General features: G+C 44.9%; 1 protein-coding gene across 1 annotated transcript in view; it reads right to left on the bottom strand.

Moving 5' to 3' along the window:
* Positions 1–16,691, bottom strand: part of RFTN1 (raftlin, lipid raft linker 1) — a 186,821-nt gene extending 170,130 nt beyond the window's left edge. The window contains exon 1 of the mRNA XM_019726003.3: positions 16,211–16,691. The gene's annotated coding sequence lies outside the window, so the exon portion shown is untranslated. The remainder of the gene's footprint in view (positions 1–16,210) is intronic.
* Between the last annotated feature and the right edge of the window lie 217 nt (positions 16,692–16,908).

Genomic DNA, 16,908 nt, shown 5'->3' with positions numbered 1-16,908 from the left:
AAAGCAAGAGATGTGTCACCTTCCCTGCGGTTGCTAAGAGAGAATAATAAGTTGTTGCTACAATTTTCAAACTCCAAAGTCCTTTCTACCCTCAATGTAATTATTTAGACAGGGACTTATATTCATAAAATATCTCTAAAAGTAAATGGTGGTATTTTTATGGGCCTCATCTAAAAGTCCCCCTTTTTTCTTTTATAAACCAAACCACAGGAATAATAGCACGCTTCCACGCTCTTAGAGAATCATTTCAAACCAAAATGAAAACTGGCTGAACACTAATAGCAGGGCCAGAGAAATTGGAAGCAGAAATCCACGTGTATTCGAGCACAGAACTGCAGCCACAGTTTGAAAACAAAATGGAGAAATGTTAACATAATGTGCATTTTGGGTGACTGAGCTTCTAGTCTTCCAGGGGATTAAAAACAATGAAGGTTCTCTGTTTATTTAGGCAGAATGACATTCGTGAAATGACTTTTTATCCCCTCCCCAGACTTCAATGGAAGATATTTTCTTTTAGTGCACCAAGCATGACCAATCCTTCCCCCCTCTCCGGGGCACTGGTCCTGCCATCAGAACATATTTCAGAAAAATATTAACTGGCCAAGAATATCACACACAGAAACGTGGTGACTGCTTCCTTTGAGAGATAAGAATTTCCTTCTGCTCAGTTCATTCACAAGGCACCCAGCTTCCTAAGGCAATTTGGCAAGTTCCAAAAAAACAAAATGAACCTCAAAAAAGCAACGAGGGTGTGTGTGTGTAGGGGAGGGTGATAGTGGAAGAGGATGGTGGAGGAAAACCAGGCTGTACTTTTCAGTAATTAAAAAAAGTCTGGAAGGATAGATGAGAACAGGAAGGCTTACTTATGCCTTAATAAGGGAACATTAGCGTCCAAAGGGCCAGAGCAGACATGATTTATGTGCAATCTGCATGAACTGATTACTTGTAAAATACTCTGTAGTTCTGCAGATTTCATAGCTGATTTGTACGGAGACTGCCTATTTAACTGCAAGAAAGCAAGCCAACTGGCGTCTGCTTGGACAAAGCAGAAGTGGACAGGGGAGGCTCCTAAGTACTGGGGATCAGGTAACCCTGATGAGATGAATATTGTTACCACTAGAACAGAACTGGAAATAACTCAGAGGCTTACCAAGTCACTCACTTGCCTACCACCCTATGAAGGACAGAGTGTTCGGGGCCCTCTTCCTCAAAAATCCTCCCATTCTTGCTATCCTGTTAGGGAAATTCTAGCATTAGAGATTCATCGCTTTGAAATCAGAATCACCCTACCTCATCAGCCCCCTGGAAACCACAAATATCTCCATAGGAAGAGCAAAAAACTCAGCTCCTAGTGGTAGCCATGAACACTTTAGTGTGATTCAATTTTTTTTTATAGAGGATAGGTTCCCTGACAGCAGACAAAAAAGGAGGAGAGGGTTACCAGGATGAGTAAGAAAGATTCAGACAAGGTTGGGAGAGAGTGGGAGAAGAGTGCCAAGAAGCATTAGAAAAAACTTTCCCAATTTACAACTTTAAGGTTTCAATTAGTCTGTCCCAAACTTGAGGTCTCTGCCCAAGTTCACCCACAAAGAGCACTGTGCTTGTCTCACAGGACATGATGTGGCTCTAGGGAAATCATCTATGTGATTAGATACAGAAAAGATGAACAGTACCAAACAATAGCAAAACTGTAATATCAGTGAATCCGTGGGGTTTCAAACATTAGAGATTCATTTCTTTGGAGTGCATGCAACCCTGGTTATGCAACTGCTGTTAAAGCACAGCTCTCTCTGAGAAGGGAGAAATGTGAAGCAGTTGCTGGCCACTAAAACCTGAGTGTGAATTTGTACCTCTTACTCTTATGTGTCAAGGACCCTACTGGTACACCTGCATTCTTTTTAATTCTTTCTGTCATTCTTCTACCAACCCCTACCTCTGTCAAAATAGGAAAGACTTTAGATCATTCCCAAAATATCTCTTATAGTCCCTACTATGCTTAAACAAGTCAGAAAAATCTAGCTTACAAAAAGGAGGAAAAATAAGATATAATAATTCTTTACATTATTGTCAAGTTTTATAAACTTTACTGTGCTATGCAAGGTTCCCAAACCATGCTCACATTAGAATCTGGCAAGAGCCTTGGGGCAGGGAATGAGGGCAGTGAGAGGTGGGAGGCAAAAGGAAGCATGAAGGGACCAGCCTTGCCAGATGCAGGCAAGATGATGCCTAATGTGGTTGCCCACTCTCTCACACAGACATTCAGGCACATCTCCCTCAGGGGTCAAGGTCTTCAGCAGGGCAGAAGGTAAATGTAAGTGTGATAGTTTTCAAATGTGATCCCATACTCCTTGGACACTCCTGCTATCGAGAAATAAGGTCTATGCTACCTGCCCTGAATCTGTGCTCCAGGACTTCTTGACTGAAAGAACATGGCAGAAGGATACAGTACCCGTTTCTGGACCCGGACCTTAAGAAACTGGGACCATCCACTGCCTGTCTCTTGGGATGCCTGCTCTTGGATCCCAGCCACCATGCTATGAGGAAGCCCAAGCAGCCCCCAAAACAGGTGCATGTGAAGACAAACCAACTTGCTAGCCATCTTGCCAGTGAGCTATCTTGGAAGTCAAGCGTCTGCTTCAGTCAAGCCTGTGGAGCAAAGACAAGCTGTTTCCATCAAGACCTGCCCAAACTGAAGATTCCTGAGCAAAATACACCATTGTTGCCCTTTGAAGGGTGACTTGTCAAGAAATAGGTATATACACCAAGTTTGCTCAAAATGACCATGGCCTGCTGCCTCCTCAATTAAACCCCAGTTGAGACTGGCATACATTTAGGGGCCCTGCTTTAGCCATTCACTCTTGGGAGGACATCTGAGTTGTTTCCAATTTGGGTTGATTGTGAATAGTGTACAGTAGTATCTCGGTTTTCAAACGTCTCCATTGAGGAACATTTCGATTTACGAATGCCGTAAACCCAGAAATGCTTCGGTTTTCAAACACGCCTTGGAAGTCGAACATGTCACATGGCTTCTGCCGAGTGCAAGATTCTGAGGCCTAGCTGTCGGATATTTTTGAACATTTCAGAACTTAAACGGTCTTCAGGAACGGATTAGGTTTGAAAACCGAGGTACCACTGCAGTTATAAACACTCATGTAGAGGTTTTTATGAGACATAAGTTTTCGTGTCTCTAGGGTAATATTTAGGAATGGGACTGCTGGGTTGTGTGGTAATTGCAGGGTCCTGTTAATGAAGAATGAGTCCCTTTACACTCTCAGAGTGGCCAGATGCTGACCCCACAGGAGTCATGGTGGAAGGTGAGACCCTCTGAGAGACCAATGGATTTGCCGCTCTACCTCCTGTTCACTCTGGGCCATCAGCTCACTGAGTGTATTTCTCTTTTCGTTATTGTTGTCTGTTTTTGTAAAGGACATGCTGAAAATCACCCATGTGCGTGATATTTTCCCAGTACTTTTCTATGATACATCCAACCCCTAGAGCTCTGCCTCTTCAAATTCCTCCAGTCACTTCACATTGACACTTACTATAAATCAGGTTACATATTTTACGTATGCATTGATTGGTGAATCAGCTTTGATTATTGGGCACTCGTTTGGGAGGGTTTTTTTCTTTTTACATCTTTCTCTTCCCAAAAGACATCCCTACACCCATGTGTATGGATCTCTCTAGCATCAAAGGTCTTAATACCAAGAAACTCCACGTAAGAAGTCTTGGAAAGTAGAGAAAAGAAAAGAGGTAGTTCCCCATTCCTATGGTGAGACAGCAGGAAAAGAGCCAAAATATACTCACAGTTCTCTAGCAGAAATTGGCTAAAAGTATTTAGGAACTGAATGCTGACTAAGAAAGAAAAGACGGTCATTACTGGAGGGTCTGAGACCAACTGCAAGGAGAGGACGTGAGACATTGCAAATGACCAGCAAGCAAACATCCCTCAACAGGTGCCATTCTGAAAAATCAGTTCTTTCTGAATCAAACCTAGAATGGGGTGTGTCTTTGGTATATGCTGGACCAGCCTCATGCAGAAATTGTCAGCTCCATGAGGGAGGGAACTTATGTTCCAAATTCATGCATTCGTTCATTCAATATGCATTTATTAAGGTCTGCTGTGAGGCCCTCAATTACAAAATATAAAAATGGGAAGACCAGGCCCTGCACTCAAGGAGATGGCAGGTGAACGGAGGAGAAAGACAATGAACAGATAGATATACACGGTGCAGTGAGGCTGGCTGTTTTAGAAGTCTGGGCAGAGTGTGGGGCATTCAGAGAAAATCGTTGTGATATAAAACAGAGAGTACATCACCATAGGCAGTTCCAGAAAAAGCTGATCAGCAATGGGGCATGATGTCCTCTGTCATTTTAAATGTTCAAATTTTTATTTTAAAAGTATTTTTAATTTTTTTCTGAAATGCTTCCCAAGACGCCCATAAAACACTGGAAAACCACTTCAAAAAGGATCACCTCCTTAAAAGATGATTTCTTTTCAGCTACAGTTTATAAAAACCTCAGTTTAAAGGTTCATTTCTACTATCAACTAATGCACACGTATTTAAATAATGGGGGCAATAAATGTAGTTATATTTTCAATACAAATTAGTTTCATTAAGAGAGAGCCCTCATTTACCACACTTGCCACTAATCTGAGGCAGGCTGTAAAGCTAATTTTAACACTTGCCAACAGCTCATGACAAGCAACCAGAGACAGCAATTACATGCAATGATGCTGGATCAGATGGCAAACTCATTTTCTATTTCTACATTCAAATCCCATATTTGCAGACTGGAGTGTATTTATTATATCATTCAGGCATCCAAAGTAAGAAGTGACAATCCAAATTTAAAAAGATTTTCCATGATAGGAATATCTCTTTCAACCCAGACATGTAAATAAAAACTTCAAAATTCAGTCAGCTGTTCAGATGATGTCAAATCTTGATATCCTACAAACGTTACCTAAGATAGAAAACAAGGATAAGTAAAATTTACCTGTTGAAAGTGCTCCTGACTTGATGCCAAGTAAAAGAACAATCTATATGAAACAGTATTATTGTATGGTGCCAATTTTAAATATCTAGGTGTATAACTGCATATAAAAATCCACATTCTTTTTTTAAACTGGCAGGATATATAGACCACGATGTTCACAGAACTTTCCTCTGAGTCATGAGATTATAGGTGACATTTCTTCATGATTTTCTTTATTTTTCAAGTTTTTCTGTGTTGTGCGTGCAGTATTTTCCTAGTTGAAAACAAGAAGGGGTCTTATAGCTAGCCTCCAAGATGGCCCTAGGGCTGACCTGTACAGCCAGTAGGATATTGCTGAAATGGGGAGAATGATTGCCAAGGCAAGATTATAGGAGACATGAGGGTTCCACTTCACTTTCTCTTGGCTCATTCATTCTGGGGCAGCCAGCTGCCATATTATGAGGAAGCTTTATCAACCCCATGGAGAAACCAGTCCGTATGGTAGGGAACTGAGGCTTCCACCCAACAGCCAGTTCTAATTCAACATCCATGTGGAAACAGATCCTTCTGCCTCAGAACTGCCTCCAGCCCAGATGACATCTTAACCACAACCTCATGAGAGACCCTGAGTCAGAATCATCCAACTAAGCCGCTTCTGTATTTCTAACTCACAGAAACCCTGCGAGATAACAAATGCTTATTGTTTTCAGCTGCCAAGTTTGGGAGTAATTTGTTACACAACAAAAGATAAGGAATACAAGGGGTATTTACGTTATCCAAAGAAAACACTGGCTTACCACTCCACCCCCACCCCGACCCCCACGTCTTAGTGGATGTCTGATCGACACGATCCTTCTGCTCTCCAGCTAGTCTCCACCACAACCACCCTTAACTAAAAACAGCTCCCTGGAGGGAACTTGCTACTCAAAGCATGGTCCTCAGAGCTGCAGCATTAGCATTCCTGGGAACCTAAGAATGCTAATTGAGACATGCAGAACTTAGGCCCTACCCAGCCCTGTGAAATTAGAACCCATCTTTTAATGGCAAGTGATTCATTAAAATTTGAATCACAGTCAAATTTGAGAAACCCTAGACTATGGCAGTGGTTCTCAATCTTGGTTGCACACTGGAAGCATCTGGAGAGCTGTTTGAAAGTCCTGATGCCCAGGCATTTGAGGGTGGGGTCCAAGCATCAGTATTTTTTAAAGCCCCCTAAGTGATTCTAACTGGCAGCCAGAGTGGAGAATCAACCCTCTAGTGGCAAACCCAGTCTTTTCCCATTTTTAACTCTCTCTCATCTCCTAGCACCCAAGCCTCATTGGGGCCCGGATCTTTCTTAAGCCTCTTTAACCAGGGCTGAGAGCTACAGTCTAGAAGACCGTGGTCCTGCCGACCCTCTTGGTTCCATAACGCCCCCCCACCCAACTCCTGAGTCTCTCTGTTCTTCAGATGCTCCCTTCCCAGACTCTCTGCTGTCCTCCCAAACCCAGGTACGCCCTTAAAGTTCTATTCCTAGTCCTCCTCCTCTTTTACTTTCTGAAAATCACTTTCATTATAAACCACTGCAAACTTATGGATAAGATGGAAAATGAGACATCTATGTACCCACTACCTGGGTTTAGCAAATGCTTACATTTTACATTATTTGTTTCACATCTTTTATTTTTGAAGAAATATGACTTTTTGGATGCAGTCGTTCCTGTTCTCCCCTATCCTTCTGTCCCTGATCTTATGCTTTTACAGTCTACATGTAACACCCAGAACAAGAGATGGCAAAGGTTCCGAGACGCCCCCAATTCATGGTACCCTTAGTATCTCAGCATGTTTTTCACAGCACTTCCGAGGATAAAAGCAATACCTACAGTTTTATTTATTAAGTATTCATGGCCAAACAACTTAGTAGCCTTCTGAAAAAATGGAACATGCAAACTGAAAGAAAAAAATCTTTTTCCTTCATTCTTAAATGACCATAACTATGCACTAATGCGATGTGCATCTGTTGGACACTGCACAACTTCTCAAACCCTGAAATCAAACTGGGTGCCAACACCCTCATTTCCTGTTCCACAATAGTTTTCTTCGCAACCACCCAAAATCCAGCATTGCAAAGACATGATGTCATCAAAGGAAAGTGGAGCTGTCTAATGTTGGTATTGCGAACTCTCACCTCAAGCTAGTAGTAAGGGTGGTACTCTAACACAAGCACCACTGTCTTTCCCTCAAAAATGTAAAACATACCTTACCCCTCCCCCACCATGAGTTTCCTGTAGTGCCTCGGGTGCCTTGGTACAGAGTTTGGGAACCTCCAATACACATTTTTGTGCATGCTCAAAAAGTTACATGACTGTATTGCTTCCTTCTTGGCTATCATATCCCTCCTCATTAGCCTCCCTTTCCCTGCTATAGGTAAAAACTCTCCAGTCCTTCCCAGTCTGTCTTTTCTCCAACTCAAGGGGGACATGCCCAAGGACCAAGGACCAGTTTCAACATCTTCACCTGCAACTTTCTCGGCACTTCCAGATGAATATGCCCCAAAGAGAAGTCAGCATCTTGTCCAACAGGTCTGTTCTTCCTCCCACATTTTTTGTTTCTATGGGTAGTACCACTGCCCTCGTAACATCTAGGCTCAAAATGTTAGGTATCAGCCTGCTCCCGCAGCCGTCCTCACCCCACAAGAGGCCAGGTTTCAAGTGCTGGTAGATGCTTTCAATGCTGCCACTTCATTCTCCAGGCCGTCCCACCATTTCAGGACTGTCAAAAGCCTTCACTCTGGCTTCCCTTGGTTTCTTATCTATCTAATTCCCAGCACTAGCTTTGCCAGATTAATCATTCTGCAGTACACAAGTGGCTCAAAGAGAGTAGTCACATCTGCTGCCAGCTTGGAGTCTTTAGCCTCAACCTCACCCCTGCCTCACTCCTCCTTCCCAGTCTTGTCTCCTGCCGTTCCCCTTCATGTACCCTTGTGTCAGGTCGGACTAAGCCAGTGCTATCTTTTTTACACACCAAGTGCTCTCCAGACTCCATTCCTTTACCTCAACTGGACTCTCCACCTGACACTCCTTCCCTTCCATCTTGACCCTCTGTCTTAGGGTTCTCCAGAGAAACGCAACCAATAGGATAGAGGGTGTGTGTGTGTGGTGTGTGTGTGTGTGTGTGTGTGTGTAGATAGCTGTATAGCGAGAAGGCAGGGCAAAATTGTTTTAAGGGATTGGCTCATATGATTGTGGGTGCTGGCAAGTTGGAAATCTGCAGAGCAAGCCACACATCCAGGGAAGAGATGGTTACAGGACTGAGCCCTAAGGCTGTCAGTCTGGAGGCAGAATTCCTTCTTCCTCAGGAGACCTCAGTCTTTTCACTTAAGTCCTTCAACTGATTGGATGAGGCACACCCCTACTATGGAGGATAATCTACTTTATTCAAAGTCTACGAGTGCTGGTTTAAGTATTAATCACACCTAAATATAATACTCCACAGCAATACCTAGACTGGCGTTGACCAAAAACTGGATACCATCCAGCCTGGCCAAGTTGACACATAAAATTAACCATCACACGCTCCTTTCCTGAGCACTTAGTACATGCAAGGCACTGTTCGAAATGCTGGGGGCACCAAAGTGAAACAAGAGATAAAAATAAATAAAAAAAATAACAACCCTGCCCTCATGGACCTTACCTTGAGGAGCAGAGAAACAGACAATAGACAAAAATAATAAATGAACTTCAACTGTAAAAGTATATCAAATAAAGAAAATAAGCAGAGAGGAGGGATAGCGAGTGCAGGAGAAGGTAGTACAATTTTTTTTTAAAGGGTGATCAGGGAGAGCCTCACCCAGAGGTGACATTAAGCAAAATCTTGAAGAAAGTGACAGAGCGAGCCAAGGTATAAGTGGGATGGTGTCGCAGGCAAGGTGGTGGCCAGTGCAAACAGACTGGAACATTCCAGGATCTGCCGCGTGAAGTGGGGCGGCCGTGGGCAGCACATGCAGTGAGAGGCAGGGGAGGTAGATTGTGTGGGCCGTGTAGGACGTGGTAAGGACTCTGGCTTTACCCTGAGTGAGATGGGAATCCCTGGACGGTTTCCAGCTGAAGGGAGACATGCTCACTCTGGCCATGACTGACCACAGGAGAGGGGGGAGACCAGATGATGATGAGGTATAAGCCTCCAATTCTGGGTATGTTTTGAAGGTAGAAAATGGGATTTATTGGTGGTTTGAAAATAGGGCCTGAGAAAAAGAGGGCATCCAAAACACCTCTATGGTCTGTGACCTGAGCACCTGGAAGGTGGTGGCGGCCACCTTCTGAGATGGGCATGGCTATGGGAGAAAGAGCTGAGCCAAGGAAGACAGGAGAGTGTCTGAGATGTGTTAGCTCCAACCAAGTGGAAGTGTGAGATGGGCAGCTGGTAGATCAGTCCAGACAGAGTTCAAGGGAGAGCTCGGGAGCTTTTGGTAATGCTTCATATTCCCACGTGACAACCAACTTCTCAAAGGCAGCAGTCATGTCTTCTTCATCCCCAACAATGGCTACCCCAGTGCCCTGGCCCAACAGATGCATGATAAACACCTACTGAATCAACATTCCGTCTGGAGTAGGAAAGACTCTTATTTGGTAAAGGATGGAAAAGGGCCTTCGGAATATTAGTCTGCCACTGTCAGTTCACCTTCTCGACAGCATAGTACAGGCATTGGATGCACAGGCTCTGGAGTCAGATCACTTGGGTTCAAATCCTGGTGCCTCTACCTTGAGGAAGCCACTTAACCTCAGTTTTCTCAACTATAAAATGGGGATAACTGCAGAATCTCCTTGTAGGGCAAGGATTAAATAAGTTAACATTTTAACAGGGGTTAGAGGAGCTCAGGCACGTAGAAAAAGCAGTACTGCGTTTCCCTGAAAATCAGACGTAACCAGAAAAGAAGCCCTAGCATGATTTTTAATAAGACATAAGCCCCAATGAGTCTTTTGGAGCAAAACTTAATATAAGACCCGGTCTTATTTTCGGGGAAACATGGTACAAATGTTAACCATTATGAATACTATTACTAGTGTTGTTATCCATTATAAAGATTCCTTTTAACCTGCCTATACCCACAATTACACCACCTGAAAAGGGTGCTTATAATGCGTCACAGGACACTGGAAAAAAATCCCAAGAGACCTCTCTAAATTAAAAAAGTATTTAAATGAACAGTGTGACTCCTTAGGCTTTATATTTCTGAAATTTGGTAATATGCAATATGGTCACATTCCATTAACCAAAGTCTATGATTAACCTAATCTCTTCTCATCCAACTTTATGGATAATATCTATTACAACAATTTCTCCCAATCTGAAGAATTTAGGAGTTATTCCATAAAACTTGAATGGTTCCTCAGAAAATATTTCTTCAGGGTGAAAAAGAAAAGTAGGGAGTTTCAAAACACACACACACACACACACACACACACACAGCAGAAAATGATAATCCTCTGCAAAGAATACATGCTGACAATCTAGGGGGTCTGCCTATGGAACAAAAATATGGAACATGTTACTTGTAAAGCCAAAAAAAAAAAAAAAGTTGTCAGTGGAGTGTAGCTGGCTTCCTGGTTGAAAAACGTGTGGAAACATCCAACACTGTTTTGTAAAATAGCTTAAGAGTTGGTCGGTACCGAAGCTGAGCAAAACAGAGCTGATGTTGACCTTCTACCTCTGGCTGATTCTGGTTCCCCACTGCCACCTGAGGCCTGGCGTCCCCTCTCCACTGAACCTGATTCTGTTCAGTACAGAAGAGGGGAGAACCATGGTTCCATTCCCCCGTTGTCCTGTACAGCCAGGACATGGAAGCTGCCAACCTCTCTAGTAGGCCCTATACCGCAGGGGCAGGCCAGACCAGGAAAACCCCAAAACAAAGCCTTCAAGTACCCTAAATGTTGTCTCCTCCATCTCAGTCTTGGCACGTAGCCATCATGTGTAGAATGTGACCTGATTTTCTAGCTCTTTGGTTCTGGCCCTGCTGAGAGCGATTTTTCTTCCTGAATTCAGCCCAGGTAGGGAGTTAGCTGCACAAATGCATATTTAAAAGCTGAACCAAATTCTTATTTGGAGAGCAAGGAATTAACAGGGCTCAAGCAGTGGCCATTGCTTGCCTGCTGCACCGATCTTTGCAGAGAAAGCATCTTGGTAAAATATGCAATGATAATAATGAAAGCCCTTTTGGAGACCCTGGAGAAAAGGAAAATTCAAATGTATGTCAAAAACTGAATGTAAATGAGAGGAAAGGACACACACACACACACACACACACACACACAACTTTTAAAAGGTAAACATAAAAGAAAAATCTGGCTAAATTTATTTTTGTCAGTAAAAAGTAGCCGAAGCCTTAGCCAGGTGTGTTGCAAATGCTTAAACTGAAGGAAAAAAGAGAAATGCTTCCTGTAGAGTAGCACTATCAGAGAAACTTTCAGTGATGATGAAAATAGTCTATATCTTCACTGTTCAATTCTGTAGCCAATAACCACATCTTAGAGCACTGGAAAGGTGACTAGTGAGACTGAGGAACTGAATTTTAAATTTATTTCACTTTAATCCTTTTACATTTAAATGTAAATAACCACACGTACGTACTGTGTTTGTCCAAACATAAGACCTAGCTGGACCATCAGCTCTAATGCATCTTTTGGAGCAAAAATTAATATACGACCCAGTATTATATTATATTATATTATATTATATTATATTATATTATATTATATTATAACGTTACATCACATTACATTATATTATATAAGACCTGGTCTTATATTATATTTTAAAAAGACCGGTCTTATATTAATTTTTGCTCCAAAAGACGCATTAGAGCTGATGGTCCGGCTAGGTCTTATTTTCGGGGAAACACGGTTGCTAGTGGCTACTGTATTGGATAGCTCAGCTACAGATACTCAAACCAAACAGCTGGCAATGGCTTTCATTTCCTACAATAAAATTACAATCATAATCAACCAACAACATCTTAAATTGTCACCAAAATTAGTACCTCTACATAGGCCCTGGCTGCCCCAGACTCAGCAAGCTTAAGACAGAAAGAAAAAAGAATAAAGAAAGTGATTTCAGTGTGTTATTTCTTGTGACTTTGCACTGCCTACCCAGTTTACATTTCTATACTATGGCTTTGCGTATTGGGAAATCTGTGTGCGTAGAAGGAATCTGCATTTGCGAAATCAAACATCACAGTCTCTCCCTTTCAAATCTGGGAAACATGAAAATGTGAACTTAGGGCAAGTTCCTAACCTCACTAAGCTTCAGTTTTCTCAAGGCTGAAGTATAGATAATAATGGTGCTCACCTCCCATGAGGATTAAATTTAGAGAATGCAGCAGGTAAGGTGCCTAACAGTGGCTGGCAAAGAGTAAGCACTTGGCAAGTGGTAGGCACAATTATTATTTTGTTAATAACAATAGTATAATCTATAATAAAATAAGAACGGTGCCACTACAATGCAAATTTACAGTTAGCAAAGTTTTCTTCAAACACTTTGAACCTGTTTCCCAGGCTATATAAAGTGGCCTCTAGTAATATACATCTCAGGGCCCTGACATCTCAGTATTCACTGTCAACCTCCAGAGAGGCAATCACCCAGATGGGTACCATGAGTTACAAGAATCAGCCAACGCTGATAATGCCCCTACTCTGTGGCAGGCACTGGGCTAGGCTGTGGATGAGAACAGTCCCCAAACACACTGCCGTGTCTCAAGACTCTATACCATCTGCATAACTTGGTCCCCACTGAGACACCTTGGCAAAATGTAAAATATTTCATCCTGGGGTCCCTCGCAGGCAGGGAAGCTCAATTCCTGTTTCCTGATCAGCCAAAACCAGGTTCACCTTATGGCCCTCAGAGAGGGACTAAGGTGCAAGGGGATCTGACAGGGGACCAGTCCATTTTCTCAATTAAGGGGGTGTTGACAGTCCAGGTTTTCAATGACAGGCCAAATCACTTTAACAAGAAAGCTATTCTCTGAGCCTTTAAAAAACCAAAACTGATCTTCCTCACAAAGCAAACACAACTCTTTTCAACAGCCAGCTGCCCAAGCTGGTGAAATCCAACAGGACTCTCCACCAATTCACATCAACCAGACCAATATGCCACAAATCCCCCAGGAGTTTCTAAGCAGAAATTTAGTGGAATTCTGCAGGACTGGGGGTTATTTTTCTCTATATAGAAAGCACTCAGTCAATCTTCTTTCACAACCAAGTGTACATCCCCCTATGGAATTCCCTTCTCTGAAGATCTCTAAAAATAAAATACTTGTCTGATCGTCTGCAATAATTTAAGTGTAAATTCATTTACTGGCAGAGTTAAAGTTTTCTCCCAGTTCCTCCACCTATGAAAACAACATGTTCTAGATTGTCTCAGATGGTCCCAATTTCTGGGTCCCTCTGGCCCCAGAAGAACACTAGTCAAGCCATGCTCTTGATTTGGGGATGGGAAAATAGGTTGTAGTATCTGGAATTTCATACTCATATTCCTTGCTTGTGGGAATGGAAAATGGTATAAGCATGTTGGAAAGTCTGGCAGCTTCTTATAAGCTTTTATGACCCATCAATTCCACTTCTAGGCATTTGTCCATGAGAAATGAGAACGCATGTCGCTATAAAGACTTGTACACAAACATTCATAGTAGCTTTATTCACAATACCCTCCCAAACTGGGAATACATCATGTGTCTATCAACAGGGGGCTATCTAAACAAACTGTGGCACAGACATAACCTGGAATACAACTCAGCAATAAAAAAAAAAAAAATGACTGAACATTCAACATGGATGAATCTCAAAAACATACTGAGTGAATGAAGATTACACAACACTGTAGAATCCCACTTAAATGAGGTTCAAGAATAGGCTAAACTAAGCTAGAGTGAGAAATAATCAGAGCAGTGGTTGCCACTAAAAGGGTGGGGGCAGGGACTGACGGGGAGTGGGGGATGAAGGAACTTTCCGGGGTGATGGTAATATTCCCTTTCTTGATAGAGACTAGGGTTACACAGGTGTATGCATCTGTCAAAACATTATGCAAATGTTACTCTCAAGATTTGTGCATTTCATTATATGTATATAAATTTTACCTTAAGAAAATCATGAACATATATTGAACTCTAAATAATAAAATGTGTGTTGAAATGTTTAGGAGCGACCTGTATCAATGTCTGTAATTTACTTTAAATTGCATAAAATAGTAAGTCAGACTAATGGATGGACAGAAGGATGAATAGATGGGAGATGTGCAAGAAAGCCAATATCGCAAAATTACAGGCTTGAGGTGTGGCTAGTTGGGTGGTCACTGTTTTTGCTACTTTTCTATATTTTCTAAAATGAGATAGACAGGGGAAAGAGTCGCAGTATCCTCTCCTTAGCCCACCGAGTTAGAAATTTGGCAAGCACCCATGCCCACCAAGCCATGGGCCTACATCGTTTCAGTTCTGCTGAAAAGTGAAGATTGCAAGAACTCAAGTAGCTTTACAGGAACTCACATCACTCATGCCAAAGATTTTCTGCCTGTTTCCCTACAGACAAAGCATTATTTGAATGTAAGCCAAAAATTCCTGCTCAAGAGGGAGAAAAAGAACACACTGACTTGTATTCCTAATTTGTTCTCTTTCAATTCCTGCACCGAATCTATTAGCTAACTGTACAACATTCCACTTCCATTTGCCCCACGTCCATGCAGCCAAGAGACAAACAAAGAATAACCACCCAACCCAATGTCTTGTTATACAAATACAGCCAGAGGATGACTGATGTCCCAGCTCGCAGGCCAGAAACCCCACTGAAGGCAAAAGAGGATGCAGAGCTCCCTCTGAGGTTAAAGTGATTTCATTGAGGTTAGCACACACATGCACCAAGAGCCCCAAACAGCTTGTTGCTTAATCCCTCTGTGGGGTTTGGTGACATGTGGGGTCACTTGAACTCGGTGTGGAATTCAGCTGCTCAGAGGTACAAATTAGGAATCCCGGTGGCTCGGGACACGTGGGGTCCATGGCGCACCCTCCCTGCAGGCCCAAAGGTCGCTCACATTACCCCGCCTTCCTTCCTGGCAGGGCCTCACTTATCCTGAGATGACACACGATGGCAGGGGCTGGAAGCCGCCTAGCCTGACTGCACGCCCAGCATCTGAAAACAACTGTACCAATTACAAGAAGGGGCTGTTGTTGGAAACCAGGGCAACCACTCAGATATAGGGATTTGTGCCAGACTTTTTTTTTTTTTTTTTAATATCTTATTTGTTGTTTTTAAGCCCCCTAACAAACTCACTGACACCACCCAGTGCCCCTGGGGACTACCGACAATCACACAGGACAGCCCGGCGGCGTGTGGGGCAGGGAGGCACCAGGGAGCGCGCCTGGGTCCAGCACCTCGGCCTCCACGCTGTTCTCACTGCCAAAGACAGCGATCCCCTAGGTGAAGGGCAAGAGCCCCGGCCGGGGACGGGGGTGTGCATGCCTGACACGTGGATTTCTTGAAATACACCACTCCATCCTGACCCTGACCCAGACCCACCTTGACGTCCACTGAGCCTAAGAAAGTGGGTTAGGACGAGGGAAGAGAACCCCTTACAGAAAGCAGATGCCTGTTTTCAGCGCTGAGGACTCCCTGCGCCCCGTCTCTGAGACTCCAGTGGCTGTGGCACTTCCTCTGAACGTACGGCACGTCTGCTCGCACCCATCCAGCACCCCTGCCCCGGGAACAAACCCGTCTCCCAGGGTGAACGCAGAAGGGCAGCCGGAGACGCCTCCACTCCACCCTCACGCCCTCCTGAATCTGGATTCCGCAGGCAGCTCCCTCCCGAACTTTGCGGAGGACCCCCTGCAGCCGTGTCCTAGACCCACCTGTAGCTTGGAAGCTTCCCCTCTGCTTCCTTCCTAGGAGCCCCCGAGCCTGCAAAGCCCACCACCCTCAACTCTGGGGTGCCTCTCCCCACAAAGCGCCGGGGATGATTTTGTTCCCCAAAAAAGTTGGCCCAAGACGGCTATGACCTATGGATCCCACCCCGACCCCATCCAAACCCCGCCGGAGGTGGGAGGAGGGGCCCTCCGGCAACCCTGGATTCTGGGAAGCAATACCCCAGCTCCCGCAACCTGCAGGAAGCCTCCACGCGGGGCTCCCCGTGTCCGCCGGGGTCCCGGTCCGCTGGGCCAAATGGAGGGGCTTGTGGCCGCATACACCCCAAGTCCTGCCGCGCGTCCACCTACCGTTCCGGACTCGCTGAGAAGGCGCGGGTGCGGGCTCCCTGAGACAGTGTGTTCGGTCCCGGGAGGAAAGTTTGTACCATGCAGAGGTGGCGGCCCGGGAAAGGCGTGGGCGCCAGTGGGTGGGGGCGGGGAGCGGCGGCACGACGTGCTCGTGTGTCTGTCCCTCCCGCGATCCGTGAGTCGGTCCCTCTGCGGAGCCCGCGGCCGCCGCGCTCCCGCTCGCTGCGCCCTGAGCCCGGCGCGCTCCGGCTTCAGTCCCGACGCGCCCCCGCCGCCGCCGCGCGTCCGCCGGCTACACTTCCTCTTCCTCTGAACTCATGTGCAAAATATGCTGCGCTGCATCTTCGCGGGAAGCCGCGCTGCCCCTGACAGCCGCCGCGGGAGCCGCGGGCCCGCCCCGCGCGGCTGCCTCCACGCGGCGGGCAACCGGCTTGCGGCACACACATCCACCCTGTCAGAGACCCCCGCTGCTCCTCCGCGCAGAGGTCCAAGGTTCTCGCACCCTCCCTCTCATCTCCTCCTAACTAAGGCTGTATGCGTCAAGAGCGCGCGTGGGGGTACTGGGATCCCTCAAATTTTGAGCTGGGATGCTGCAAGGCGACTGCCACCAAGGTGCTGATGGCTAGGGGTGGGAAGGGCTGTTCCTCCTTCCCATTCCACAGGTGGGCCCATCCCCTGGCGTCTCAGGTGCTGCCTAA

Source organism: Rhinolophus sinicus, chromosome 5, assembly GCF_057876585.1.
Source record: "Rhinolophus sinicus isolate RSI-liver-muscle chromosome 5, RSI-T2T, whole genome shotgun sequence".
Lineage (NCBI taxonomy): Eukaryota > Metazoa > Chordata > Mammalia > Chiroptera > Rhinolophidae > Rhinolophus > Rhinolophus sinicus.
Note: the sequence above shows the minus strand (reverse complement) of the source record. Positions and strands in the feature narration are given on the sequence as shown.